This window comes from Cavia porcellus, unplaced genomic scaffold (genome assembly GCF_034190915.1).
Source record: "Cavia porcellus strain 051 isolate PalLab524CR breed Dunkin Hartley unplaced genomic scaffold, mCavPor4.1 scaffold_17, whole genome shotgun sequence".
Classification (NCBI taxonomy): Eukaryota; Metazoa; Chordata; class Mammalia; order Rodentia; family Caviidae; genus Cavia; species Cavia porcellus.
Window position 1 is genome coordinate 16,776,782 of NW_026947500.1, and position 24,123 is coordinate 16,800,904.

At 42.3% G+C, this 24,123-nt stretch overlaps 1 long non-coding RNA gene across 5 annotated transcripts in view; it reads right to left on the reverse strand.

Annotated features, from left to right (window-relative positions):
• Positions 1-24,123, reverse strand: part of LOC106028633 (uncharacterized) — a 54,953-nt gene that overhangs the window by 23,825 nt on the left and 7,005 nt on the right. The gene's annotated exons all lie outside the window — the stretch shown is intronic.

Genomic DNA, 24,123 nt, shown 5'->3' on the forward strand with positions numbered 1-24,123 from the left:
GAAGAAAGGATCAGTAGGATGGAGACCATCAGCCCACATGCAGAGGCAAAGATTATATCCATTGCCCAGCAAGCGAAGCTGGCACTCAGCCAAGCAGAACTTTCCAGAAGGAAGAGAGGACTCTCCATCATCTAAACTGAGTTGCCACCCTCAGGCTCCTGAGCCCTGAGAGTCTCCGCAGTGAGTCGGGAGTGGGGCTCAGGCCTGTGTCACAGAGCGCTCGTCTCCCCGTCACAAAGCAGTCCTGAGCATGGGGGTGCCAGAAAGAAGAGGCCCACCATCACCACTCCCCACCCTCCCGCCCAGCAGATCCTACCTGCATGAGCCCCCAGCCTCCCTCCTCCCAAGCCCACCTGCCCCATCTGTCAGGGCCCCGCCCCAAGCCCCAGGTGGGGCTGTCTGATCTCCCTCAGGTGTGAACTGGATGAATATGGAGCTGTCTCAGGCATGCTTGGCACACGTATTTCACAGGCATTTCCACACTCAGCTCCTCCTCTTCCTGCAGCCCCAATCTCCCACAGAAAGTGATTTGGCTTCTTTTTTATTATTTGGCATTATGCCAGCTCAGGCAAAACTGAAACTTCTTGCATACTTAATTTAGTATAGTGAATTTTGAATAAAAATTTTGTTAAATTTTCATAATTTTGCTGTCTTCATTTAGATGGTAAAAAAAAAATGAAAAACTTAAATTAATGCATTTTTAAAATCTCACCCAACTGAGTCAAGAATATAGCTCAGTGGCACAAGCGCCTGTCTGGCAAGCACAAGGTCCTAAGTTCAATCCACGGTACCAAAAATAAGTAAATAAATTTCACCCAACTAAATAAGTATAAAAACTGCAATGGATCTTAAAAGGACACTAACTGCTTCTAAGATCAATGAAAAACTATTAATGAACTTTAGTAACTGCTGTACACACAGAGAGACTCTCTTTCCTTCACACAACCATTCCCACACTTTGATTAATCCATTCTATATTTTCAAATCTAAGAATGAAAGTTTATTTGCCATTGTAAAGTACTTCTTTAGACAATTGTGCAGGCAGCATGTGTTTTCAGGCTGTTTTCTCAGAATAGGATCACTTTTTTCCAGGAGTAAACAATAGGAACATGGAACCCCCGGTTGAAACTGTTTTTGTCTTTGACGTCTTTGGCCATGCCGCCCTCCGCCTTCCTCCCGTGCTTCTGATGGGATGTCAGCTGTTAATCTCATCCCAGTTCCCCTGCACATGAAGAGAAGTTTTTCTCTCTTTGATTTGGCATAGTTTGTGGAGCAAGTGCAAGTCAGTCATTATTTCTGTAGGTATTGTCTTAGTTGCTTTCTCGTTGCTGGAACAATACACTCAACACTCACAAGTCGAAGGAGGAAAGGTTTGATTTAGCTCACAGTTTGCAGAGGTTTCAGTCCCTAGTTGGCTGACTCCAAGGCAGGGAGGCATGGCAGAGGGCATCACAGGGGACAAACAGTGCATGGCAGGGCAGGTAAAGGTGGAGACTTCCTTTCTCTTTCATCTTTTTATTCCACCCAGGCTACAAGCTTACTGGTCGGTGCCCCACACCCAATGCCGGTCCACCCTCTTCAGTGAGTCCAGCACCCACAACCAGCACTATGCTAAGCCAATCAGTGGATTGACCCAGTGTCACACACCCATGACCCAGTCACTCCTGAAGGCCCCATCTATAGCCATAACAAGTATTTTATTCTTTATTTTGTTTCCTTTATTTCTGAGGCTTTCTTTTCATCTGTATTGGTGAGCTTGATGGTGAGGGTGTTTGGGTGTTACTATACCTCTTACTCAAGAAAATCTTAGCTTTGGTTTATTGTTTTGCTTTTGTTAAGGAACAACAAAACTGCATCAGTTGGACATATTCGTGAGTCTATTTCCAGCTCTCTTTTCTGTTCTCTGCATGTGTTTGTTTAAACTTTCTCTAGTATCCCACTGTCTTGCTTGTTGTTGCTCAATAGAGTGTTGGATTACCTTTCTGTTCTTCTCAAAGACCACCTGGGTCCAAATTCCACTGCCCAAGTTATTCGCTAACAGAGACACAGTGTAAGCCAAAACAGAAGGCAACTCCATGCAGTCTCAGTTTGTCCTGCGGACGGCTCCGTTGTTGGTGCTGCAGGGTGCAGAGACAGGTCACCCTGCCTTCCTGCCTGTGGGTTCTGTTGGACTGTGGGCTTGTGGTCATGGCTTATACCCATTGTGTGCCAGGATGCTACATCTGGTCTCCTGGGCTGGACACCACACTGGACTCAGTTTTAGGAGTCACCCGTGATCTGAGGCCTGTTGGCCCACGTGTGAGGCATGGTCCATTGCAGGAGCCCCAGCTGCTGCTACCGTGCATCTAATAGGGATGATGCTAGCAGCACTGTCCAGATGGACAGTGACACTTCACCCTGGAAAGTTCCTCATGAAGAACACTTTTTCCATCCACAACTATAAACTTTTGCTGTGTTTTTCCCATGGAAACTTTGCTGTTACCCAGACACACTGAGCATATATCCTCTATGTCGTACACCCCAGTCACACATGAAAACCCCAAATAGCGCCTCCTCTAGTTATATCCTTTCAGCAAAACACATGATGCCACTGCACTGGTTCTTGCTGGAAAATACTGGGTGCTACTCTCTATACAGCCGTTCTTTTTGTGCGTGCTCCTGTGCTGCTGTGGGTGCTGTTCACCAGCTGGAAGAACAACCGTGCAGAGTGAGCACACTGCCTGCACAATCCTGCAGGCCTCACAGGCTCAGGACACATGGCAGAGAGGCCACAGCTAGCTCGGAGGGCTGAGTGTACGGATTCAGCTCAACATGGCTGCAGGCACTCGGTCCTAACTGCCATGATTGCCCCAGAGTAGCCCCACTCCGTTTTTCCTGCACTGCTTTCTAACAAACTGTAAACAAAACCCTGAGAGTGGTACATGCAACGGTCAGTCCTGACACCGGGAACATGCCTGCTCCTCAATCGGAAGATGACCCAGCTCCAGTCCCACAAGGCTCAGTGCCCTTTCGTACTAACTCACGCACGTACCCCTCCTCTGAGCTGAGGTGTGGGGAAGGAGCTGCCTCCTGGTCACCCCCTCACCTGTGCCCCAGTGGATCTCCCTCTGTGCAGTCCGGATCTCCCTACCCGTCTTGTCTTTGGTCTCGTGGAACCTTGAGTCTGGTTCTCACACACCGAGGACTGGATCAAAGGAGCAGAAAGCAGTCACCCAAGGACAGGACCTGGAACACATTAAGGCTGGTTCTCACCCAAGAATGGGAGCTGGAAGTGTCCACCGGGACTAACACACTCACACTCACAGGCTGTTTGCTCGGCGCACATTCGAAATAACTCACACTGGAAGATCTACCTGAATTTTCCTTGCATTCAAAATATTCTGCCAAGACCATCATTCTCCAGTTCTTCACTTCTGCTTTCTCTCTTCTGACAGAGGTTGTATATTCTACGTACATGAAACTGCATTCCTTCAGGACACGGATGAGTGCACACCTGTTACAGGGTGAACAGGACCCCAAACAGCCGCCCTGCCTGCCCCGATTTGTTCCTCCCCATTCTGCTCACCAAGGTCTCCACTCTCGCTGAGCACCCACTGTGTTGCCCTTTACTCCTCAAGGAAAAATATTCAGGTCCCTGACTCATGAGCTCGAGGCGTTCTGGATTTCGCAGTAGTATGAAAGCTGTTTTGCTTTTTCTTTGCAGTGCCCAATAAATGACACAAGCTGATTACCCCCTCATCGTGAAGGGGACTGTGCACGATGGATTTGCCCAGCCTTAGGTCACTGTCAGTGTGTGAGCAGCTCTAAGGTACACAAGGTTCCCCGCTTTTCTCCTGGGAAGGTCGAGGGTGCCCTAGGAACTTGACCTGTTGATCCTGATGTGGTATGGAAGCTGAACAGAGAGGCAGGAGAAAGCAGGATGCCTGTGCTGGGGAATGCCTTTTGACCACCCAGAAGGTGGTCAAAGCCCAGAGTCCTGAAGCTGGTGCTTCTCTGCCTCCAACTCCATCTCACTACCAACCAAAGTTTGTTGCAGGTCCGTGTCTCCAGAAAAATGCTCGCTGGCTCCTGGAGACCTAACCTCCTTGGAGCTTACTGGTTGCTTTGGGTTTTTCCCAGCTTCCCATGCAGTGGGCTGCACACACACACACACACACACACACACACACACACACACACACACATTCTGTTTTCCTGGTATTTGTAGCCTTTGAAGACTGGGAACCTGCTCTGAACTTCTCATGGCTTGTTGCCTCTGGCCTTCGACTTGGCTCAGGGTGGCCTCTCTGTTCCCAGGGTTGATGATCTGCCAGAAATCACTTCCTCAGGGACACACTTCCCAAACCTTGTGAAGTCACTTACTCCACCCTTGTCATCTCTTGGATTCTCACTGAGGTGCTTCCGGAACCCTTGGGTAAATCTCTAGGTCCATCTGCAGGTCTTGCTCTAGACCCTCCCTTGAACTGACTGGTTTGAACATTATGGGATCCTTCTTTGAGAATCTCCCAAAGTACAATTAGGGGCCACAGAGCCACTCCAAACCAACCAATTGAACCTGGGCACTGCCCCAGGGCCAAACCCTCTGACCCATCCTGGGGCCAGCTGCCTGGACGCAGGGATGAAAAGGACTCACAGTGGATTCAGCTGACCTCACTCATCTCCTGTCAGTCACGCCGTCAATCAAGCTCTGAAAGACCCAATGGGAGGCGCCCGAGGCCCAGGGCACATTTCAGACCCGTAAGCTCATTCCACTCCCACACCATTTTTCCTGTCCTGCTGCACTGTTCTTCCTTCCCACCTGCGTGAGCCCACTCTCCCTGAGCACCCCTTTGCTTTTCAGCCTTATTAAAGTTAGCTGCAGTGCTGCTGTGTGCTATGTCCACTTCTCTGTTCATCACCCAGCCCAGGACTCCACACCCCATGGAAACCTCTTGGCGAGCCAGCCAGGATGTGGATGTAGAGATGGCAGAGCCCTTGGCTCTGATAAACTCAGTCCAAGGCTCTTCATTTTCTTCTTTTTCTCCCTGCCTCACATACTTTAACTTGGGTAAAGGAGCCTAGTGTGACTCCCAAGTGGGAAAACTTTGTACTCAGGGGTTTACAAGGAGAACAAGACAATACAGACAATAATTTATAGTATTACTTTGTAATAATAACCCAAGAGTCAAATACAAGGAGTGAAGGACATCTGTCCACACACTAAGACCCAAAGAATCCAGCTGAAGACCCAGAGCCGATGAGCAATGGCCCCCATGAGTCCAGCTGAAGGTCTAGAGCCCACAACAATGACTCATGCAAGTCTGCACCAAGGATCTGCACTGGGAAGGCCCAGAGGTCAGTGGTGGAGGCTGAAAATCTGCACCAGTGGGGTGAAGGAGCTGTGCCACGAAGGTTCTGCATGAGAGCCAAGAAGCAATGCTTAAAATAAGGACCAGGGTTCCCCAAAAAGTACCACAGTCATCCTCAGCAAAAATGAGGCCCCAGTCTCCTCCAATGATAAGAACAGGAAGCCAGCATGACAAGCTTCTCCAGGAGATTAAACAGCATATATTCCCCCTCCAGAGCCAGGAAACGGTAAGTAAAAACCAGAGCTCCCCCAAAGTGAACCACAGCTGTTCTCAGTGACAACAAGTTCACAAGCTCCTCTGAAGACAAGAACAGTGGAGTTCATATCAGGAAAGAAGCTCAACACACTCCTCCAGGAAAGCCAGTGGCAGCAGGAGAACCAACAGCACATAGAGAACTAAAAGCACTCAAGAGAACCAACACCACCAACACTGCCCCTTTCTCTCCAGGTTGCCTTTCTATGCTGGCAACAATCCGCAGGTGGGCCGTCCACACTTAGCGCCACGCTGGTCAGTTCCACTGATGTTACCAGCTGGCCACCAGCTATCAATCCACCACAGAGAGAGGAGGGAGGCACGTTGCCTCTGTATTTTCCCAGCCAACAGGAGAGGCTCACAGACATGCAGGCAGGGTGCCGCTCAGCCCTCCCAGCCCTCTGCTTCCGCCTGCGGGCATTTCTCCTTCTCTAACGCTGCCCTCTTCCACCCTCCATCATACTTGGTTCCAGCACAGAATTACAGTGATGATTTTGGCCCCCAGTTTGTACCTGTAGTTGTCATCCTGTTGTCAGAGACATAGGCAGCCTGGCTACATCGGGCCGGATTTCTCTGCCCGGCTCCTCCCCAAACATGGATGATGGCACCCCAGGGAGGCTGTCAGTACCTCTCCAGTAACCACTCAGCTGAAGGACCTAATCTGCACCCTCACAGAAGGCTGCATCCCCTTAAAACGGAGGCCAGGCATGTGCTAAAGCCAGTTACTGTTTTTGGCTGCAGGGCTGCCGGTGTCAGAAAAGTCCCCATTTCACCAGCAGTGAAGCCATTGAGAAACTATCACACAGGAAAAGACCTCTCAATTGTCAGAGAGGCAGTGGTGCCTACTCACTCTGGCCAGCAGGGAGACCCAAAACCCTCCTTGCACAGATCTGGGAGACACTAACAGACTCGTACTCCTTAACTTCAAGAGCACCCCTCTTCCCATTCCCATGGACCCCAGCCCCAGACTTGTTAGAGTCAGCTCTCTGGCCACCTGCAGATCTAAGAAACAAACTTCGTGGACAGACTCAAGTTTCTTCTGAGATAAGAAAACATGAACCTGGGAGCCGAACCTATGCGAGTTAAATCCCAGAGCCCGGGGGAAGCTTTGGAACATTGCTCCCAGCCAATAAGACCACAGTCAGCATCCCAAATCACCACAGGATGCACAGCAGGTCCCTGCAGGCCTAACTGGGCCATGCCCAGTGACCTCCAAGCAACTAGCAGTTGCCTGCAGTCTTCCCCAGGAGCCAAAAGTGGGCCAGGTGATTCCCAGCATACAGGAGAAGCTTTGGAACATCACTTGAAACTCAGAAATAAAGGAAAATGACAAAGTGAAAGAGCAAAATGGAATCTCAAACTTCCAGCCCAACCCAAGCAAGCCTAGGAGACATGGACACAGAAGAAAATGTGAGCCATACACCTGAAATGATAACAACTGAAATAAAGAAACAACTCCGGGAAGCCATAAAAGAACTCAGATCAGAAATAATCTCCCAGGTAAAAAAAGAAATGATAAATGTAATGAAAGAAATGCTGAACACATCTAAAGAAGACATAGTTTAAAAATTAGAGGAACAATGCAAAAAGATGGAAACCCTGGATGAACAATATAAGAAACAAACAATGCATGAAGCAGATTCAAAGAGATATACAGGAAATCAAAAATTCCATTGAAAATTGGCAAAACCATTTCAACAAAAGTGAAGACAGAATTTCAGATCTCAAAGACAAGATTGCAGCTAGTGAACAGGAAAGATTTTTTAAAAAATAACAAGGAATTGGTAAATAACAATTCAAAGCTGCAAGATGATGCAAAGAAAAACAACATAAGATTGATAGGGATAAATGAAAAGGAAGATGACAACACAAATGATATCAAGAGGCTATTTACAGAAGTAAGAGCTGAAAATTTCCCAAACATGAGAATGGAAACTGACATACTGATAAGGGAAGCATATGGAACTCCAAATAACAATAACCAAAATAAAACTATACCCAGACATATAATAAACATTCCAGAAACCCAACATAAGAACAGGATATTAAAAGCTGCTAGAGAGAAGAGACCGATCACCTATAAAGAAAAGCCTATCAGAATCACAGCAGACTTTTCAACACAAACAATGAAGTCAAGAAGAGCATAGAGTGAAGTATTTCAAATCCTAAAGGAAAATGATTTCCAACCCAGACTGATGTACCTTGCAAAACTGTGTTTCAAAATGGATGGAGAAACAAGATACTTCCATGACAAAGAAAAGCTGAAGAACTTCATGACCACCAAACCTACCCTGCAAAGAATACTGAAACACACTTTAGATAGACATAGAAAAAACTACTAAGCAAGGCAAACAATTAAACAGAGTGGAAAGGTAAAGATGCAACATCAGAAATATAACATGTCAAAAGTAAATCAATATATATATATCAGTTATAACCATTCATGTAAATGGCCTCAATTCACCAATTAAAAGAAACAGACTGGCAAAATGGGTCAAGAAACAACATTCAACCATAGGCTATATACAGGAAACCCATCTAATCCTAAAGGTAACTCATAGACTGAAAGTCAAACAATGGAAAGCAATACTCCATGCAACAGGATTTCCCAAAAAAGCAGGGGTAGCTATTCTGTTTTCAGACCATGTGAACTTCAAACCAAGAATGACCCGAAGAGATAAAGAAGGTCATTACATACTAGTTAGGGGAAAATTTCAAGAGGAAGAGATAACAATCTTAAATATATATGCACCAAATTCCAGAGCACTGAGCTATACAGAGCAAGTATTAACAGAAATGAAAAACCAAATAAGCAACAACACAATTATAACAGGAGACCTTAACACACCATTGACACAAAGGGACAGATCAACCAGACAGAAAATCAGCAGAGAAATAACAGAACTGAATCACACCTGTGAACAAATGGACTTGATAGACATATAGTGTTCCACCCAACAACATCAGAATATACATTCTTCTCAGCAGCACATGGAACATTCTCTAAAATAGACCATATAAAAGCCCACAGAACATGCTTAAGTAAATGTAAAAGAAATGAAATTATCCCATGCAGGTTATCAGATCATAGTGCCATGAAACGAAATTAATGACAAAAGAAACTGCAAAAATTCCACAAACACTTGGAAATTGAATAATACACTCCTGAACAATCAGTAGATCACAGAGGAAATTAAAGAAGAAATTAAACAATATCTACAAGCAAATACAAATACAAATACATCTTACCAGAACTTGTTTGACGCAATGAAAGCAGTCCTCAAAGGAAAATTTATTGCAGTGAATTCCCACATCAGGAAAACAGAACAAACACAAATACACAACCTGATGCTACACCTCAAACATCTAGAAAAAGAAGAGCAAGTCAAGCACAAAGCCAAAAGAATGGAGGAAATTATAAAGGTCAGAGCAGAAATGAATGCAATAGAGACTAAGAAAATAATACAAAGAATCAATGAATCAAAGAGTTGGTTCTTTGAAATAATAAATAAAATTGATAAACCCCCAGCCAATCGTATTTTTAAAAAGAAAGAAAAAAACTCAAATTCATGCAATAAGGAATGAAAAAGGTGAAATCACTACAGACCCTACGGAAATACAGAAGATTCAGTACCTATTTCGAAAACCTCTATTCTCATGGCTTGATAACAGAAGAAATGGACAGATTCTTAGAAACATGAATTACCAAAGCTGGATCAAGAAGATGTAAAATGATGGATAACCCAATTTCAATTAATGAAATTGAAAATGTAATTAAATTCTTATCAACAAAGAAAAGCCCAGGTCCAGACTGTGGAATTCTACAAGAAATTCAAAGAAGATTAAATGCTGACACTCCTCAAACTCTTCAATGAAATCAAAAGAGAAGGAATTCTCCCTAACTCATTCCTGGGACAAATATTACTCTAATACCAAAACATGAGAAAGACCCAACCAAAAAAGAGAACTACGGGCCAATCTCCCTAATGAACATAGATACAAAAATCCTCAATAAAATATTGGCAAACAGAATGCAGCAAATCATCAAGAAGATCATACACCACAATCAAGTGGGATTCATCCCAGGAATGCAGGGATGATTCCACATATGCAAATCAATAAATGTAATCCATCATATCAATAGAGCCAAAAGTAGGAATCACATGATCATTTCTGTAGATGCAGAAAAAGCTTTTGACAAGGTCCAACATTCATTCATGGTAAGAACCTTACAGAAAATTGGAATAGATGGTCTTTACCTCAATATGATACAGGCCATCTATGACAAACCAATAGCCGGCATCATATTAAATGGCCAAAAACTGAATACCTTTACCCTAAAATCAAGAACAAGAGAAGGATGTCCATTATCACCACTCCTGTTCAATATAGTGCTGGAAATATTAGCCAGCGCAGTTAAACAAGAGAGAGAAATAAAAGGAGTAAGGATAGGGAAAGAAGAAGTTAAATTATCATTATTTGCAGTTGACATGATACTCTACATAGAAGACTCCCAAAACTCCATTGAAAGACTCCTAGGTGTAATAAATAAATTCAGTAATGTAGCTGTCAATACTCAAAAATCAATAGCATTCCTATACACTAACAACAAAACCACTTAGAGAGAAATAAGGGAAGCCACACCCTTCAAAGTAGCATCCAAAAAATGAAATACTTAGGAATCAATCTAACAAAAGAAATAAAAGATCTATTCAGGAAAAATTGTAATATCCTGAAAAAAGAAATTGAAGAGGACCTCAGAAAATGGAAAGACCTCCCTTGTTCATGGATAGGAAAAACAAACATTGTGAAAATGGCCATTCTCCCAAAACTGTTTAATAGATTTAATGCAATCCCAATCAAAACACCATTAGCATACCTCACAGATCTAGGGAAATCACTCTTAAAATTCATCTGGAACCATAAGAGACCTAGAATAGCAAAGGCAATTCTAAGCAACAAAGGCAAAGCAGGAGGCACCACAATCCCTGACTTAAAGTTATACTACAAAGCTACTCTAATAACATCAGCATGGTACTAAGAATAAAAACAGACCTGAAGATCAATGTAATAGATTATAAGATACAACTACAAACACACTCAGCCACCTTATCTTTGATAAAGGGGCCAAACACGTCCACTGGAAGAAAGATAGTCTCTTTAATAAATGGTGCTGGAAAAATTGGTTCTCCATATGCCAAAAACTAAAACTAGACCCATGCCTATCACTACATACTAAACTAAAGTCTAAATGGATCAAAGATCTAAATATTAAAACAGAAACACGAAATCTGTTAGAAGACAAAGTAGCTAAAAATCTTGAATACATAGGGGTAGGTAGAGAATTCATGAACAAGAATCGAACCACATGTGAAATACTTCATAGAATCAATAACTGGGATCACATCCTGTTAAAAGAGTTTTTGCATGTTGAAGGAAATCTCCAGCATAGTGGAAAGAAAACCTACAAATTGGGAAAAAAATCTTAGTGAACTATCCCTCAGACAAAAGACTTCTGTCTAGAACATGTAAGAATTTTTAAAAATCAGATCTCCAAAATTCTAAGACACATTCCAAAACTGGGCATCTGAGATGAATACACAGTTCTCAGATGAAGAAATACAAATGGCAAATAAATACCTGAAAAAATGTTTAGCATCATTGGTCAGTAGAGAAATGCAAATTAAAACAATACCGAGATTCCATCTCATTCCAGAAAGAATGGCCAGAATAAAGGAAACTACCAACAACAAATGCTGGAGAGATTGCAGGGAAAAAGGAACTCTCTTGCACTGTTGGTGAGAGTGTAGACTGGTGCAACCATTGTGGAGATCAGTCTGGAAATTTCTCAGAAAGCTGGGGTCGGAAGTCCCATTTGACCCAGCTATTCCACTTCTAGGCATATTCCCAGAAGAACTGAAAGCATCATATCACAGTGATATATGTGCACCCATGTTCATAGCAGCACAATTTGTAATAGAATGATCTTGGAAAAAGCCTAAATGTCCATCAACTGAGGAATGGATAAAAAAGAGTTGGTATTTTTATACAATGGGGTACTACTCTGCCATAAAGAATGACCACATTGACATTTTTTTTTTATTTAAAGAAAAGGAAACGAAAAAAGAAAAAAATACATGGAGATAAAAAAAAAGGGTAGAAATAATACTAAATTACAGACAAACAAAAGGTAAGAAATTGCCGGTTGATAAGTTACAAATTGTCATCTTCGAAATGGCTGTTCAGGTTATAGAATTAAAGTATTTAGAATGACATTCAAAAAAGTGACCCTACAAACCATTCTGCTCTATGGTCGAACAAAAGCTCCGTAATATGATTATCAGTCCCACCTATTTGTTTTACATCTCTAAGAGGGTAAGGTTAACCATATCAAAACAGAACAGAACATTTAAAAAAAAATAAAAAATAAAAAACAATTTAAAGAAATACAGATTTCAAAGCAAGTCCACTGGAGATCTACCTTATCTAACTGTCTCTAGCTTCTTACAAATAATTGTCCCTAACTTCACCCACTTTATATACTTATTGCATATTATAGAACTAATCAAATCATTACAGGATGATGGAGTCTTTTTAGGTCCTCAAGTTCCAAATTAGGGAAGACAATAGCAACTACCATCGCATCTCTCATTCTCTTTGTGATAGCCGTCCCCATCTCTGCATATGCTGAAGTTGAGCTGAAGAAACCAGTCCAATGTCATTCTAATCAGCAAGCAATAGATTGCTAGAATTTATATTATAATGCTACAAAATAAGCCTCGGGTTTTTCAGGTCTCTTCCTCAGAGTATTTGTTCCTATCCTCTCTGTATCTTGGTCACTAAGGCTTAATGAAAGATTTCTTAAATTGGGTCCCCCAAAAATATGCACTACATAATAAAAATTAGTAAAGCATACTTCATCGAAACTAAAACTCTGCTCTTCAAAGACGCTATTAACACAATGAGAATGTGACCAACAAACTGAGAACGTAGTCACCAAATACATACAAGGCCTTTGTCTGAAATACACAAGGATCAGTTACAATGCAAGCATGATGACACGGATGGCCTAATTTTTAAGAAGTGATCAAAAGATTTGGACAGACAGCTCAGAGAAGATAGCAGACAAAAAGACGGTGCAGTGATCGCTGGACAGATCGTTGGACAGAGGGGAAATGCAAATTGAAACCACAAATGAATCCAGCTGTGCGCCCATCAGAATTTAGAAAGTCCACACCACCAAGCACTGGCAAAGACTTCACGTAGGCTGATGAGGACGTACGACAGGGCCACAGAAGCAGCAGCTTCACAAACCTTTCAGAAACAATTTCCTAGCAGGTTAAACAGGTTACAACAGAGCCGTCACTACTTGTTATTTACCCAGAAGAGAAAACTGTGTGTCACCAGGAAAGCCTCTCATGCTTGGTGACGATGGTTTTGGTCATAGCAGTTAGTAGTTAACTGTGACCACGATGCCCGCGGATGATTATGAGCAAGATCTCTGCTACCACGGACCGCTCGTCCTTAATAAAGAAGCTTTGGATCCTCCAACATGGGGGTGACCCCCAAACCCAGGGGGGCAGTCAGACCTAGCGCATCACACCTGTGTGACTAATGAAATTCAATAAACGAAGAACTAGCACAAAAGTGGTTTCCAGGGCTGCCAGCCAGGGTCAAGGAAGGGATTAACACAAAAAGACACAGGGAACTGATTGGGCTGATGGATCTGCTCTGTATCACAGCGAGGTCATAGCTGAGAGAGAATACGCACTTTTTAGAACTCTAGATTAAATGCTTAAAATTGTTAAATTTTATTACGTGTAAACTACACACCCTACCGAGTGTGGTGGCATACACCAGTAAGCTCAGCACTCAGGTGGGTGAGACAGGAGCATTGCCACGAGTTTGAGACCAGCCTGGTCTACACAGGGCATTCAAAGGCCTACATGGTGAGATATTGTCTCAAAAAAAATTTTTTTTTTAATTTTTGAAAAATTATATCCCTCAAAAGTTTTTACTCTTGTCCAAATCCAGGAGAGAAAAGAAATATTGTTAAGGCACTCTCTGAATTTAGGGCCACAAAATTGAAACGTGGGAGGAGAAGAACAGCTCCAGCACATTAAGCTTAAAACTTATAAGCTTAAAGGAAAAAGACAAAAAAAAAAAAAGTTTAGACTTTTAACAATAAATTAGTTTGAAGCAAAAAGAAAGGCCACAGCACTATCTAGTGGTGGTGTGCATTTATAGCACCCTTCTAGCTCTGCCTGACCCGGCAAGGTCTACCTGAAAACCACCAGCACTTTAGTCTGTTTAAAGTTATTTGTGGTATACATTGATATAAAAAGATCTGTCAAAGTTTTATGAATACCCCGAAGTAACTCTGTACCATCTGATACCAGAGTAACTTAAAATTGAGCTAAACAGGACAGAAATTATCTTTCAGCGACAACCAAAATCTTTAAGCACAGTCTCATTTTAATTAATAATAGCAACAAAAACACTATTGTTTAACATGTTTCAGCATGGAAAAGATCTAAACTAAACAGAAACAACATATATAATTATGTAAAAGGAGTAAGTGAAATTATCACAAGTGAGAATATTGGAATAATATACTAAACAATACACAAGAAAGTTATTTTTAACTCTTGTAATGCACTAGGCCATCAGATATTAAAGGGTAGAAAAAGTGTCTATTTCTATAACACAATCATCTTAGAGCTCACGCCATTAATAACAATATAAAAATACGATCAGCTCCTTCCTTTGTCTAGAGGACTGTGAATATCTCTGCAAGCAGGGAGGGATTGCAGGTTCCTGAGGCACCTCGGCCTGTGGTGAGTGCTCAGCACACTCTGCCCAAATCTCAGACTGTTCCGGACCCCCCAGGCTTCCGGGTGCAGTGAAGTGGAGCAGTGGGTTAGAGGCCACTACATCCACCTCCCCATCCCGGCTGCACTTGGAGGTCTGCTGAGCTTCCGACGGGTGGGCGGGCCCACACTACCCCCCCGAGCCCAGCCTGTTTTGCTGCCGCGCCTAGCCATCGGTGTGCAGAGGAGGAGCTGGGTGGATCTGGGGTGCCTGCATCCCCCTCTCCGTGTGTCAGGAGGACTGTGGATATCTCGGCCCAGACTGTTTGGGTCCCTCCAGGCTTCCAGGTGCAGTGAAGGGGAGAGGTGGGTTTGAGGCCTCTACATCCGCCTCCCCATCCCGGTTGCACTTGGAGAACTGCTGAGCTCCCGACGGGTGGGCGGGCCCACACTATCCTCCCCCCCCCAGCCCAGCCTGTTTTGCTGCCACGCCTAGCCATCGGTGTGCAGAGGAGGAGCTGGGCAGATCTGGGGTGCCTGTATCGGCCTCTCTGTGTGTCTGGAGGACTGTGGATATCTCTGCAAGCAGGGAGGGATCACAGGCTCCTGAGGCACCGCGGCCTGTGGTGAGTACCCTAACCCGGCTGCGATTGAAGAGCTGTGGAGCTTCCAAGGGGCAGGTGGGCGCACAGTGTCCCTGAGGCCCAGCTTGTCTGGAACTGCGAAGTTCTGAGCAGGCAGAGGAGGGCCATTGGTTCTGCAGGCCCAATGGCTTGGGGTAGCGTGGTGCCAGAGTCTCAGTAGCTGCAAACATAGAAGGGGATTTTCAACAGATCCTGAGGAAGCTTTCAAATAACACTTGAAACACAGAAATATAGGAAAATGACAAAACGAAAGACCAAATTACAACCTCAAACTTCCAGCCCATCTCAAGAAACCCTAGGAGGAATGTATTTAGAAGAAAATATATCCCATCCACCTCATATATCGGACACAATAGCTACTGAAATTAACAAGCAACTCCAGGAAGCTTTAAAGAAATTCAAACTCGAAATAATCTCCCAGATAAAAGAAGAAATGATAAAAGAAATGAAAGTGATTCTAAATATATCTAAAGAAACCACAGATAAAAAATTGGAGGAACTAAACAAAAAGATAGAATCCCTAGACGAGCAATATAAGAAACAAACAGAATACATAATGCAGATGCACAGAGATATACAGGAAATAAAAAACTCCACTGAAAGTTGTAAAAACCACCTTAATGAAAGTGAAGATAGAATTTCAGACATTGAAGACAGGATTGCAGCTAGTGAACAGGAAAGGAAAGATCTTTTAAAAATAACAAGGAATCAGGAAACAACAATTCAACAACTGCAAGACGATGCAAAGAAGAATAACATAAGAATGATAGGGATTAATGAAAAAGGAGACAACATAAAGGATATCAAGAGGATATTTAGAGAAGTAATAGCTGAAAATTTCCCAAGCATGAGATCAGAAACTGACATCAGGATCAGTGAAGCATATAGAACTCCAAATAGTCATAACCAAAATAAAACTATACCCAGACATATAATAATCACCATCCCAGAAATCCAACACAAGAATAGATTATTAAAAGCTGTCAGAGAGAAAAGACAGATCACTTATAAAGGAAAACCTATCAGAATCACAGCAGACTTCTCATCACAAACAATAAAGTCAAGAAGAGCATGGAGTGAAGTATTCCATATCCTAAAGCAAAATGATTTCCAACCTAGACTGATATATCCTGCAAAACTATCATTCAAAATAGATGGTGAAATACGATAATTCCATGACAAAGAACAGCTGAAGAACTTCATGAACACCAAACCAACCCTGCAAAAAATATTGAAAGACAGTTTAGATACACAAAGGAAAAAACCACTAAGCAAAGCAAATAATTAAACAGAACAGAAAGATAAAGATGCAACAGCAGAGAGATAAGATTCCTACAATTAACCAGCATTTAACAGTAATAACCATTAATGTAAATGGTCTCAATGCACCAATCAAAAGAAACAGACTAGCAGAATGGATCAAGAAACAAAATCCAACCATATGCTGTTTACAGGAAACCCATCTAACCCAGAAGGATACTCACAGACTGAAAGTCAAAGGATGGAAAACAATTCTTCATGCAGCAGGAATCCAAAAAAAGGCAGGAGTAGCCATTCTGTTTGCAGACAACGTGAACTTTAAACCAACAATGACCGTAAAGGACAAAGAAGGTCACTACATACTCGTAAGGGGAAAACTCCAAGAGGAAGAGATAACTATCTTAAATATATAAGCACCAAACTCCAGAGCACCCAGTTATATAAAACAATTATTAACAGAAATGAAAACTCAAATTATCAGTAACACAATTGTAACAGGAGACCTTAATATGCCATTGACACCAAGGGACAGATCAACCAGACAGAAAATGAGCAAAGAAATAACAGAACTGAATCATACCTGTGAACAAATGGGTTTGATAGACATATACAGAATATTCCACCCAACAACATCAGAATACACATTCTTCTCAGCAGTACATGGATCATTTTCTAAAATAGACCATATATTAGCTCACAGAACATATTTAAACAAGTGCAAAAGAGCTGAAATCATCCCTTGCATGTTATCGGATCATAGCGCTCTGAAATTAGAAATTAATGATAAAAGATACTGCAAAAATCCCGCAAACACATGGAAACTGAATAACACACTCTTGAGTAATCGGTGGGTCACAGAAGAAATTAAAGAAGAAATTAAACAATACCTAAAAGAAAATGAAAATGCAGATACAACTTACCGGAATCTGTGGGATGCAATGAAAGCCGTCCTGAGAGGAAAATTTATTGCACTGAGTTCCCACATCAGGAAAACAGAATGAATACAAATAAATAACTTGATGCTACACCTCAAACAGCTAGAAAAAGAAGAGCAAGTCAAGCCCAAAGCCAAAAGAAGAGAGGAAATTATAAAAATCAGAGCAGAAATCAATGCAATAGAGACTAAGAAAACAATCCAAAGAATCAACGAATCAAAGAGTTGGTTCTTTGAAAGAATAAATAAAATCGATAAGCCCCTAGCCAACCTTATTTTAAAAAGGGAAGAAAAAGCTCAAATTCATGCAATAAGAAATGAAAAAGGAGAAATCACTACAGACCCAATAGAAATACAGAAGATCATCAACACCTATTTCGAAAACCTCTACTCTCAAAAGTTTGATAACACAGAAGAAATAGACAGATTCTTGGAAGCATATGAAGTACCAAAGCTAGATCAAGAGGATGTAAAACTGTTGAATAACCTAATCTCTGTTAATGAAATTGAAAATGTAATTAAGTCCTTACCCACCAAGAAGAGCCCAGGCCCAGATGGATTCACTACAGAATTCTACAAGAAATACAAAGAAGACCTAATGCCGACACTCCTCAAACTATTCAATGAAATTGAAAGGGAAGCAATCCTACCTAAGTCATTCCTGGAAGCAAATATTACTCTAGTACCAAAACCTGAGAAAGACCCAACTAAAAAAGAGAACTATAGACCGATCTCCCAAATAAACACAGATGTAAAAATCCTCAATAAAATATTGGCAAATAGGATCCAGCAAATCATCAAGAAGATTATACACCATGACCAAGTGGGATTCATCCCAGCAATGCAAGGATGGTTCAACATATGCAAATCAATAAATGTAATCCACCATATCAATAAAGCCAAAAATAAGAATCACATGATCATTTCTATAGATGCAGAAAAAGCCTTCGATAAGGTCCAACATTTATTCATGATAAAAACTTTACAGAAAATTGGAATAGATGGTCTTTACCTCAATATAATAAAGGCCATTTATGACAAACCAACAGCCAGCATCATACTAAATGGCCAAAAATTGAAAGCCTTTACTTTAAAATCAGGCACAAGACAAGGGTGTCCTTTATCACCACTCCTATTTAATATAGTATTGGAAGTACTAGCCAGAGCAATTAGGCAAGAAAGAGAAATAAAAGGGGTAAAGATAGGAAAAGAAGAAGTTAAGTTATCATTGTTTGCAGATGACATGATACTCTACATAGAAGACCCCCTAAACTCCATTGAAAGACTCTTAGATACAATAAATAAATTCAGTAATGTGGCTGGATACAAAATCAATACTCAGAAATCAATAGCATTCCTATACACAAACAACAAAATCACAGAGAGGGAAATAAGAGAAACTGGACTATTCACATTAGCAAGCAAAAAAATGAAATATTTAGGAATTACTCTTACGAAAGAAGTGAAAGACTTATACAGTGAAAATTACAATACACTGAAAAAGGAAATTGAAGATGATCTCAGAAAATGGAAAGACATCCCTTGCTCATGGATAAGAAGAACAAACATTGTGAAGATGGTCATTCTCCCAAAACTGTTATACAGATTCAATGCAATCCCAATAGAAATACCATCAACATACCTTGTAGATCTAGAGAAATCACTCTTAAATTTCATCTGGAACCAGAAGAGACCTAGAATCGCAAAGGCAATTCTAAGCAGCAAAGACAAAGCAGGAGGCATCACAATTCCTGACTTGAAGTTATACTACAAAGCAACAGTAGTAAAATCAACATGGTATTGGAATCAAAACAGAGCTGAAGATCAATGGAATAGATTAGAAGATACAATCACAAATACAAACACACTCAACCACCTTATCTTTGATAAAGGAGCCAAGCAGGTTCACTGGAAGAACGACAGTCTCTTTAATAAATAGTGCTGGAAAACCTGGCTCTCCATTTGCCAAAAACTAAAGCTAGACCCATGTCTATCACCATGTACTAAATTAAAATCTAAATGGGTCAAAGATCTGAATATTAAAACAGAAACACTAAATCTATTGGAAGACAAATTGGGTAGAAACCTTGGAGACATAGGAGTAGGTAGAGAATTCATGAACAGGACTAAACCGCACGGGAAATACTTTCCAGAATCAATAACTGGGACCACTTCTTATTAAAAAGTTTCTGCATGTCAAAAGAAATCTCCAGCATAGTGAAAAGAAAACCCACAAACTGGGAAAAGATTTTAGTGAACTCTCTCTCAGACAAGGGACTCTTGTCTAAAACATATAAAGAATTTAAAAAACTCAGACCTCCAAAATTCAAAGATCCAATCCAAAAATGGGCATCTGAGATGAATACGCAATTCTCAGATGAAGAAATGCAAATGGCAAATAAATACATGAAAAAATGCTCATCATCATTGGTCCTTAGAGAAATACAAATTAAAACCACACTGAGATACCATCTCACTCCTGAAAGAATGGCCAGGATCAAGAAAACCAACAACAAATGCTGGAGAGGCTGTGGGGAAAAAGGAACTCTCCTGCACTGTTGGTGGGAGTGTAGACTGGTACAGCCTTTGTGGAGGTCTGTCTGGAGATTTCTCAAAAAGTTGGGATTGGAAATCCCATTTATTCCAGCTATTCCACTTCTAGGCATATTCCCAGAAGAACTGAAAGCATCATACCACAGTGATATATGTGCACCTATGTTTATAGCAGCACAATTTGTAATCACCAGATTTTGGAAACAACCCAAGTGTCCATCAACTGAGGAATGGATAAAAAAGTTGTGGTATTTCTATACAATGGAGTATTATTCAGCTATAAAGAAGGATCACATTGAGATATTTATCAATAAATGGGCACAGCTTGAGACCATACTCATAAGTGAAATAAATCAATCTCGCATGTATGAATACCGAATAGTTTCCCTAATGTAAGTAATGATTCAAATATGTAAAAATATGTGGTAATCATGATTCCCCATTATGTGGCCTTGAAGCCTTATAAAATTTTCACTTATTAATTAGAAAGGTTTTATTCTGGGCTTCTTGATATGGAAATATTTGAAGCTATAGTATATGAAGTTTTATCCAAATATTTCAAGGAAAAAGACACTATGGTAACTACTATTAAATCGGGTTATTTGGTGGTGAAGCATGAGGTTGCTGAAACAGTCATGCTTTGACCTCTATTGTTATATTGTTATGTCCTGTTTTAACTCAATCTCTCCCTTATTCTTTAAAAAAATTATTTAGTTATTTCTTATGTTTGTTTTAATTAAGGGGAAAAATTAAAAAAATTAGGATATATAATAGTAACTCTTTTTGATTTCCTATTAACTTGTTTTGAAGTCCTGTAATACTCCCACGATCTTGTTTTGACTGATTAGACTCTGTTCCATTCTGTGCGATAGTATCAAGTTTGAGGGTATAGGCAACTACTTTGAAGGCAATAAGATTCACTAAGATGCCCATTCTGGTGCACACAGCCGAGAGCAGGCCTGCTGGGTCATGGCCCGTACGTGGTCAGCCTCGCACAGGACAAGAGCCACTGTCCAAAAAGGAAGGGCCCCCACTCAGCCACTGCGTCAGTGCTCTTGAAAGGCTGGATATATGCTACTAGTTGAATGATGGTGCATACATTCACTAACACACACACACACACACACACAGCACGCGCACACTGAATTACCATGTTGAGCCCTCACCCCAATGGGCTTGCATTTGGAGGTTAGGCCTTTGGGAGATATTTGAGGTTAGATGACACCTAGCAGTGAAGTCCCCAGAATCTTACAAGATGGTGGTAAGAACAGAGGTTTTCCTCTCTCCTTCCTTCTCTCCAGAGTGTGAGCACAGTCAGCAGGCAGTCAGTCTGTAACCCAGGAAGGGCACTGCCAGTGACCAGGCTCCCAGCACCTTGAGCCCAGACTTGCACCCCACAGAGCTGAAAGCATCCCGACTGTAGTCTGAAAGAGTGCTGGGAACACTTCAGGTAGGCTCACATGCTTTGTATCTCTTCTCAAACACTTGCTTTTCCAACTCCCTATCAAGTACACCTAAGACAGGGGTAAGTATCCTATGTGTAGAAAAAGGGAATTAAAGTTATAAGAATTGTAAAACTGTTTGAGCCGCAGGACACTCCTACACAAGCCTCTGGGGGCCTCCTAGTCCTTCAGACTAACCCTAAACAGACCAAAATGTGACATATTAAACAATGGGCAAATAAGCCTTTGTTGCAGATTTGACTTGGCTTAAAGCTTTCTATTTTGGGGAGTTAACAGATAAATCTGAGGAACAGGAAAATAAAACAGAATAAAGACAGTGAGGAAAACAAGAACCCACTGTGTTCCTGAAGGACGATGACTCTGACCCCAAAGGAAATAAAGTGGAATGAAACATCTCTCCCAGACAACAGCTACTGTGTTGTCCAAATAAATTTTCAAACGTCATGTGTTTGTGATAACAAACAGGAGAACCACACTAAACTGAAAGTCCTTTCCACTTATTGATTATAAAAGTCATCTGTAGAACAGTGTTTTGATTTGAACACAATGAAAACAAATAAAGCTTCCCTTCCTATAAGCAACTTTCAGGACTTCATTGATCATCTCCAAACAGCATCATAGAAACTAAGTCTTGCAGAAGTCCCCAAGTTAGTGGGCAAGAGCTACACCATCTCTGTCCCGTGGGAAAGGCTGCGGGGCTCAGAATTCCTTCCTTCGAAACTCAGGTCCCCTGACATCCGTCGCACTGCCACCTTTGTTGGGAAGGACCACCCAGTCTCCTACGTGCGATCAAGGATCGGACCTGAGCTCCATTTGACAAGGACCCGGATGAACCAAAGATTGTGCCAAAATTTCAAACCTTCAGTGGACGAAACATTCTACAGTCAAAAAACAGAGAGGTGCTGGAGTGTTTTCCTGAAGGCTTTGTACGACTGATTTCTTCAGCAACACAATTTTATATGGAGGGCTCAGTTTTCATTACAAAATAAACTGCATATTGATTCACTCACCGATTTACACTGCTGTGGGGTTGACACCCAGCTTCTTCAAGCTCCATTTCCTGTCCCACTTTGGAGCACCCTGCCTGCTCTGCCTAGTTCACACACGCCCATCTCTTGTTCCACACCCATGCTCAGTGACAAGCAGGACAGCCCTGTCCCTGGCCTCAAACAGGAGAGGCCACAAGGGACACAGAGCCTTCGGGGCACCCGGGGGCACCCACAGGGACCTGGGTTACTTTGCTGACAGGGGGTAAATTATCTCCCTCCCAGTTCCGAGGCCTTGGGACAACGTTACTGGAACATCACAGTGTGGAGGGGGAGACAGAGAGGCGGAAGCAGCAGGTTGCAAGCCCAGGCGTGTGGGAGGTCTGGCAAGGGCGGTGTCCCCCCTGGTGTCCCATTACAGAAGCTTAACTGCCACATCTTGTCATATGCATCATTTGTTTTTAATGTCCCTTTCTGTCATGAGATGAAATGTGATGAGCATACCCTGAATAACGAGAGCCACAGTGTCTGAGAAACATCAGACCACAAATTCATGGTCCTTCTAATAATTAAGCCATGGACCACTCACATTTTAGAGAAATAACCCAATTACAAATATGAAAAGAAAAGCAAGCAAGTTCACAAATCGTGGGAATGGTAAGGATATCATTAGCAAAGTGGCAGGTTCTCTGATTGCCCTGCTTAGCTTTATGGTCACATTTTAGTACTTTGAAATTTTAATGTAGTGTACAACCCTTAATCAAGCAACGGCAATGGAAAAGAAATTATCCCAGAAAAATCCCTAAAAATACGAGTCAAGTCTACCTGAAATATAAGTACTGCAGGAAGAACACATTAGAGTCAGTCCTTAGCCCAGCCTCTGTCCTGGGGAACAAAGCCAAACGTAGTCGAGTAAAACAGGTGATGTACTGTTTGAATGAACAGTAGAATGAAGCAGTCCTCTCATGGCACTCTCTAACTGCGACCCTAAGTGGCCTGATGTCTGTTTTAAAAACTCATTCGGTCTCCAGAGCCCCTGTGTTTGTAAGGACGGGAGCTGGATGTCTGTTGGTACTTAGGCTGAGTTATTTAGGCACACTGGAGGTGTCACATCCACCCAGAAGGGAGCAGGCCAGACGCTGAGAGAGAGAAAGCCTATGGAGAAGCAAACGCCTGGGCACCCCAGTCCAACCGCGTGTTCCCTGCTTCCCGCCCTCCCCTAGTGATGGAGAGGATGGTGGACCCTGTGGAAGTGCTGGAGGCTGAGTCCCTAGTAAAGCCACGGGCTCTTTGGATGGTGCAAAACCAGACCGTTCCAGGATAAGGCTTTTGGAGCTGTAAGTGTCCCCAGCACTGGGCAGGCCTCTGGGCAGCCATATGCCACAGACAGAGAGCGGTTGGTAGCAGACAGAGGCTGCTAAATGCGTTCCCTCAAAAGTCTAAATTCAGGAGGAAATGGTAGGCCTTGAACCCACATTTGGAAATGACATGGCATAGACAATTTGTGCATGCACGTGCACACGCAGGAGAGTTTTCAAGTACAGAAAATGTCCTTGTGACTTAACACTCAGCCCTCACTCTTAGGGTTGTCCTCTGTCCTGGGGGACCCATCCATGGAGCTGGGTGACAGTGGCTCTCAGAGCACCCCTGCCATGGTCCCTGGGACTTAATATCTACAGTCCCTAAGAAGGACACAGAGGAAATGGACATCAGTCATCCACCAGGGCTTGGCTTTCTGGGGCCGTTCCTGAAGAAAGGACTGGGTCCATGCCTGACAGAGGGCCTGTTGCTGGGGTGCATAGCCAGCATCCTTCCTGCTCCTTCTCACAAGAGCCAGTGACCCCCAGCATTTGCCCGGTGGCACCGCATTCAG